Source organism: Lactuca saligna, chromosome 8 (assembly GCF_052625555.1).
Source record: "Lactuca saligna cultivar CGN05327 chromosome 8, ASM5262555v1, whole genome shotgun sequence".
Classification (NCBI taxonomy): Eukaryota; Viridiplantae; Streptophyta; class Magnoliopsida; order Asterales; family Asteraceae; genus Lactuca; species Lactuca saligna.
In genome coordinates this window covers 93644999-93652949 of record NC_136424.1, presented here as the reverse complement: position 1 = coordinate 93652949, position 7951 = coordinate 93644999, and the positions used below count along the sequence as shown (strand labels likewise).

Genomic DNA, 7951 nt, shown 5'->3' with positions numbered 1-7951 from the left:
CATGATCCCAAAATATCGCTCCAAAATCGACATTCAAACATGTATAAATGCCATAGAGTATAGTCAAGAACAGCTTACTGGAACAGTCAGAACCAGTAACCCTTTCTAAGCACCCTTTGGAAAGAATAGTAAAGAGAGCGTTCTATTGTGGGGGTAGGTTAGGTTTCCGGAATTTTTAGATCGCAGATAGGGTCTCCCTGTACTCCATTTGATAGATCATCTCCAGTAGGGCAGCGTTGGATATGAATTCCGGGTAGATCATCCCTTCATGTTGAGGAACTCCTAGAAGTGAGCAAAATCTGGTTTTTGTGATTGGGGTTTTCTGATCATGAATGTCAAAGGTGATTTTGTTTTCCTCCTTAATATAACTTGCAGAAGAGTACGACCTGGATAGTAGGGACATCGAAAGATCCTCCATCTTTGTTAGAGCTTGAACCGGTGGAGAATCCTTGAGGTACTCGACAATCAGCAAGAGATAGGAATCATATTTACAAGGTTCCAGATTGATGATCATGTTCTGGTTGGGTTTGACGGTCAGAAGAGTAGAGTGAGCAGCTTGATCATGAACAGATGATGAGCCAGCCATTGTTGAAGCTTGAGAAAGAAGATGAATAGTAAAGTGGTTTTGATCGCTGGAAATATTTTGTAAGGATTTTATAAGTGGTAATGAGAAAGGAATCATCAAAATCCTTATACACCATTCGATTTGTGAGGAAAATCCGGAAAGAGAATGCATCGGTTACTGAAACGTCGCCCGAAAAAGCGTGACTTGACAACTGTAGATGTCAGACCCATGCGTTATACGACGGAAAAGTAGCTAGCCGTTCAAAATTTCACGCGCCTTTTTGGATTCTTATCATAAGGAATTGTCGCGTTGGCATCAAACTTTTGCAGTTGAACATTCTTTGACCCATCCATTACAAACATTCGCTTTTAAAAAAACTTGGGTTAAGCCGCGAACCTGAAAGTAACATTAAGAACCACGAACAAGACTTTTGGAAAATCTGAAGGACCTTCATGCAAGAGTGTCAAAGATAAAGAAATAAATCAAAATATATTTGAGGAATTTCATGATGTCTATACATAGACACAAAAATGTTGATCCCGGGCATAGATCTCTTCCTTTGAAGTTAAGAGAGACTAAGATGTTTCTGTGTGGTTTCCCGTTGAAATACAATCAAATGATTGATAAGAAACATTGAAAAACATCTTTTAATTTGGTTAAATGGGTGGCTAAATCTCCAACCAAACAACGAACTTAATATAAGTACGAATGTTGGATGAAGTACTCATGTGACCAGTATAGTCAGTTGTACGAGTAGGCTTGGAATTATTTTAGTGACTAGACAAATCTTTGAAATCTAATAAAAATTTAAAATAAAACTGGATCTTAAGGGAAGAAGTGACTTGGTATAGGAACACTTGATAAAGATCTTGTAACAGAAAAATAGATTCCTTGATACAGACCACGAAGGTGGCTTTCGTTAGTTCCATGGTGAAAATCTAGAACATTTAATTGTTCAATGTCAATTCATGTAAGTGTGTTGGATTTTGGCTTTCACTCAGTTCATGGTGAACGAAGCTAAGATCATTAAATCAGAAGTTGTATAACCATAAACCTCAGTGGTATTGCTGAGAGTCTGAAGGGTTACATCTGTGAGTGTGATGGCAATGGAGAAGTGAGAAGGTGGTTCTAGAGAAGCGAATGTACCTCTGTTATATGAGAGTGACTAAGCAGATAACTCTTAACTCAAGGTGAGAAGATTGAGGTAGCTCATGAGTAATGTGAATTTAACAGCATGTTTGGGAAGAAACGAATGGTAGATTCGATTCATTAAGGCTTCATATAGAGTTTATTGAGGCTTTGAACAACATGCAACAACATGCTTCTAAGGACACCTAGCTAATACAGAGATAGAGAAACTTATACCTGCCTTATGGTATGTTTTATGTTTTTGAGATTTGAGAAAAGAAATAAAAACAAACACAAATTATTTTTTTGTCTTTTGTGATTTTCTGAAAAATAATTAAAACATAGAAGATTGAAAAACTAAGTAATAATATACATAAAATACAAAAGGATATTTGAAAAATCCGAACCATGAATGAACAGTAGAGTGTAAACTACTACGAACGTTCGCACCAATTCGCGGTGTTAAAGTAGACTGCGAATGAATAGTGGACTAGAAACTAGTGCAAACATTCGCACCGATTCGCACTGCAATAATTGTATGTGCGAAAGTGGTTTTGGAAAAGATTTAGATTCCATCATTCCTAGGCCTTGAAGGATCCTATTGAAGGTTGTTTCAGGCAATGCCTTTGTGAATATGTCATCTAATTGATCAGAGGATCTTACAGAATGAATTTCAACGTTGTCGTCTTCTATGTGATCCTTGATGAAATGATACCTAAGTGCTATGTGTTTTGTCTTTGAGTATTGCATTGGGTTGTGACAAATGCAAATGGCACTTTAAGAGTCACGATATAGTGGGATTCATTTCATGCTTAAACCATAATCACGAAGCTGATTTTGAATCCAAATGACTTAAGATGTACATGAGGTAGCAGCTATATATTCAGCTTCAGTTGTTGACAAGGACACACACGTTTGCTTCTTTGATTGCCAACTAACAAGTTTGTCATCGAGAAATTAGCATCCTCCAGTTGTGCTTTTTCTATCTTATACACATTCCCCAAGGTTAGCATCTGAAAATGATTGTACGAAGAAGCTTGATTTCGCAGGATACCAAATGCCAAGTGATGAGGTTCGTTTCAAGTGCCTGAAGATGTTCTTAGTGTCCACCATGTGAGGTTCGCAAGGATTCGCTTGGAACCTAGCGCAATAACAAACGGAAAACATAATGTCTGGTCTACTTGTTGTTAGATATATTAATGATCCTATCATCTGACGATAAAGGGTCATATCAGCAGCTGGTTTTTCCAGAGATGATGTTAGTTTCGTTCTGAATGCCATTGGAACCTTTACTTTAGAGTCACCCACTAGGCCAAAATTAGAGAGCAAAGTCTTTGTATATGAGGATGTGGGACTACAGATCTTCTCGACGAGTAGGCACCGTAACGAGAAACCCTAATTTTTAGGGGTTTGGTCCCTATTTAAAGAACTTATTGTTCATTTGCAGCCTCTTCCATTGTTCCTACAGCCAAACAAACCCTAGCTTGAGCCTTGCACCTTCTTGAGGGAGAAAGAGAGCTTTTGAGAGTGATTTTTGGGTATGAATGTTAAGATTTTGGAGCTTGAAGAAGAAGGATCAAAGAAGGAGGCAGTAGATCTGACATATACCCTGTATTGGTAACCATATTGAGGTATAAAGTCACTCTTTTGACATTTAGTTGATTAGATCTCTTTTCTTGGATGTCAATGGTCACTTTTGTTGCCAAAGGGGTGTCACCTTTGGATATGGACTTGTCACAAGGATATGGTTCCAGATTTGGACACCTCTAGGTCTTCAATGACATAAAGTTGCTCACTTTATTCAACCTAGGCCCTTTCCATGCATTAAGACCTTATAGGAACCTTAGTTTTGGCGTTTTAGCCTTGTGAGGCATTGCATGCATGTAAAGTCTGAAACTTTATGTGGTAACTACACTAGGAGAAGTTGGATCTAAAGTTTGGGACCTTGGATCCCACTGCAAAGGACTGAACCTAAAAAAGGACTAAAAGAACTCGTCAAGTCATGTAAGGTTTAGCCGCTTCAAGATTCTGAGTGATTTTTGTGGAGCATTGGGGTTCTCAGTCTGCATGGGTTTTTGGCCTTCTGGACATTGAGGAACTCGATGAGTTACACATGTAACTCGAAGAGTTGAAGAAGTTACTCAGGTAACTCGACGAGTTGCTGGATGCACTCAACGAGTTGAGGTCAACATGGACTGTCGACCTTGACTTTGACTAGGGTCGACTTTGATGATATTCATGGTAATTCAGGATTGTGACAATTTAATCACATGATGATCATAGGCGGTTGAGTTGGAGCAACACGTGAGATTTATCTAATCTTGACTTATCAGTTCAGCATTCACGACAAGTGAGTCCCCTCACCATACCAATGGGTCAAAGGCACCAAGGCCGGCCCATTTGTTATATGTGGTACACTCATTGTTGTATAGATATGTGGTATGATATTTAGTTATTCTTAGTGTTATGCTACCTATATATGTGATACTTGCAGGGAAGACCATGGGAGGAGCCTATGACACTTGGATGTAAGACAATGTAGGGGGAGCCCATGGCTTTTCAAGTAAAGACCATGGGAGGAGCCCATGGAAATTAGATGTAAGACCATGGGGGGGATGTCTTTCCAGCTAAAGACCATGGGGGAGCCCATGGCACTTAGGTGTAAGACCATGTAGGGGAGCCCATGGCATCCTGGAGTAAGACCCTGGGAGGAGCCCACGACATCCTTATATGTTTGTATGCATGGCTTATATGGTATATGTAGATTTTATAACTAATATGATATATGTTTATGTGGATTGTGTGTGGGGTATGCTTTGGGAACTCACTAAGCATTAGCTTACAGTTTATTGATTTGTTTCAGGTACATCTGAGACTAAGGGTAAGGGCAAGGCTTGATGACGTGGGCTCTCCGACATTTATTTCGATGGGACACTCTGATGTTGTGAATAAAATGTTTATGTTATGAATTTTTAAAACAGTGGTTATTATTACTTCACATTTTACGGGAATGGTTGGCTAATTAAACATGAAAATTTTATTTGAAAATTTTGGTTCGTTACAATGACATTCACCCTGTCATAAAAGATAGACACTTCTTGTTTTATGTTAAGGTCATTTTGAGGGCAGTTTCTTAGTAACCCTTTATAACGCTCACATCCTCATAAAGCGACTCGCCTGGTTGTTGCTCAAAGTTGGCTATTGCCTTCTTGAGTTTAAATATCTTTGATGGTGGGCATAATTGTTCGAGGAATTGCTCACGTATTTGTTCCCAAGTTGTAGTTGCACCGGGTGGAAGTGCTTTCAACCAATCTTTTGTAGCTCCCTTAAAAGTAATGGGAAGCATCCATAACAAAACAGTCCCTCTAGGAACATTTGGGACATTGAAATAGTCTGCAATGTCATTAACCTCATCTAGGTTCTTACAAGCATCCTCATGATCCTCCCTAGAAAATGGTACATCCTTAAGTGGAGTAAGAATGTGTCCTTTTAATCCTGAATGTTGCAGCAGTGGGAATTACGGGTTGTACTAAACCAGGACCAACATTATCTTAGAGCATCTCGAAAGGAATTCGATCGATGCTCGTATGATAACTGTTGTTATATGAAAATTCCACTAACGGAAGATACGTATCCAAATTCCCACCAAAATCCAGAACACACGCTCGCAACATATCCTCGAGGGTCTAAATATTCCACTCATTCTTACAATCGGTATGCGGATGAAAAGTTGTGTTGAAATGGAGACGAGTACCCAACTCGTCATGGAGTCTCTTCCAAAACTTAGAAGTGATTCGGAAATCTCTGTCGAAAAGAACTAATACCAGCACCCTATGACGTGCCACAACCTCCTAGATATAAATCTTAGCTAACTTCTCTATAGAAATACTCTCCTGAATCGGAAAGAAAATCATGCTCTTGGTCAAATGATCCAAGAGGACCCAAATTGAATCCACTTTATGCGCAGTCCTGGGAGGCTTCGTAATAAAATCTATAGTGATTTTCTCCCATTTCCATACGGGAATCTCCAACGGTTGAATCTTGTCGTGAGGATGTTGATGCTAGGCCTTGACTTTGTTACAAGTCAAGCACCGCTCCACGTACCAACCTACATCCTACATCACGCAGCGCCACCAATAATAAGGATGAAGATCCCTATACATCTTCGATGCCCCAGGATGAATGGAGAACTTCGACTTGTGAGACTCCTCCATTAGAATCCGACGCACACCGCCTCAATATGGAACCCAAACTCGCCAATGCAGAGTCAACAATCCATGACGATCATAATCGAAGGAATCCACCTGACCCACAATGCACTCGCTCTTTCAGTTCCTTCATAGCCTCAACTTGTTCTTCACAAATCAGCTCCAATAATGGAGTAATCATGGTTATCCTCAAACATATGTCTATGATCGTAGTTGCGACCGCCTTGCGGCTAAGAGCATCGACCACCACATAGGCCTTTCTTGGGTGATAAAGGATTTCAGAATCATAATCCTTCACCACATCTAACCACCAGCGCTACCCTATATTCAGACGGCAGATGTATCAGATACCTCAGACACTAATGATCCATGTAAATAATACAAAAAACCACATAGTTGTAATGCCACCAAATCTTGAGGGCGAAAACCACGACCCCCAACTCCAAATCATGCATCGGATAGTTCGCCTCATGAGGCTTCAGTTTCCGTGAAGCGTAAGCGATCACACGACCTCTCTGCATCAACACTGCCCTAATCCTATGATCGAAGCATCACAATAAACAACGAAGTCATCAACACCTTCTGGCAGGGTCAGAATCGGTGCCTCACATAACCGCTATCTAAAAGTCTCAAAAGCTACCTACTGCCCAGGCCCCCAACGAAATGTAACCATCTTCATTGTCATTTGGCTAAAAGGAACAACTATATTCGAGAAATCCTGGATGAATATATGATAATAACCTGTCAATAAAGAAAACCCTAGATCTTAGATGGAGACCTTGGAATCTCCCACTACACCATGACCTCAACATTGGCTGGATCGACCAAAATACCATTCTGGTTGTCATGGTGCACCAGAAACTGCACCTCGCGCAACCGGAACTCACACTTGGAGAAATTTGCGAAACATATCTCTGTCCTCAATGTCTTTAGCACTTCCATCAAGTGATCCTCGTGGTGCTCCTGAGTCTTGGAAAAAACCAAGATATCATCAATAAATACTATCATAAACCGATTTAGCATCAATTTGTACATGCGGTTCATAAGGTCCATGAACGCGGCTAGAGCATTGGTGAGCCCAAAAGGCATCACCACTAACTCGCAATGACCATAAAGAGTCCGAAAACCAGTCTTCTACACATCCTCATGCCTGACCCGCATCTGATGATAACCTGATTACAAATCAATCTTGGAGAACCAAGATTCACCCTGAAGCTGGTCAAAAAGATCATCAACCCTCGGGAGTGGATAACGGTTCTTCACCGTTACCTTATTCATCTCCCGGTAGTCAACACACATATGGTGAGACCCATCCTTCTTATTCACGAAAAAAATTGGGGATCCTAAAGGCGAGTTGCTTGGTTAAATAAATCCCTTGTCTAACAACTCCTACAAATATGTAGAAAACTCCTACAGCTCGGTAGGATCCAACCGATATGGTGATTTGGCTATCGGAGCCACACCTGGAACTAGATCAATCCTGAACTCAACCTTCCTCTCTGGAGGCACCCCAGGCAAATCCTCCGGGAATACAACTGGGTAATCCCACACAACCGACACATCATCCACTGTCGCCTTACCCTTATCCCGGGTATCCATAACTTAGGCAACATAACCGGAATAACCCTGCTGGAGATGGCATCTGGCCCTCACCGCTAAACACAAATTTGGCCCATGCTGAGATTATTGGATTAGGTGTCTAAGCACATAACTATAATTGGTATGTACTTAATCTGATAGTAGCATGGTCCTTTTGGGTTGCCTTCACCATAGCAACTTGACAGGATGACATTTGGAGAAAGCGGTTGATAAATGATTTATTAATATGTTGTAAGAATAATATATTAATTGAGAAATCATATTATTTAATTAGTATTAATCAGAAATTAATTTGAATTAATTTTGGGATTAAAGGAACTGATTAAAAAGAACGCGAACTGATATTGCAAATCACTGATAGTTGCAATTAGGGTAGATGGACTCCATAATGAAGGAGTGGACAATATCTATGGGAATCCGATAAAGATTCCATCCAAGGGCTTCGAGAAGG

At 40.3% G+C, this 7951-nt stretch overlaps 1 non-coding gene across 1 annotated transcript; it reads left to right on the top strand.

The window, feature by feature from the left end:
* Positions 1–4804: 4804 nt before the first annotated feature.
* LOC145013605 (small nucleolar RNA R71) lies at positions 4805–4910 on the top strand. The gene has a single exon (XR_013665154.1). It is a non-coding gene; the product is annotated as a small nucleolar RNA R71 (small nucleolar RNA).
* Positions 4911–7951: the final 3041 nt, after the last annotated feature.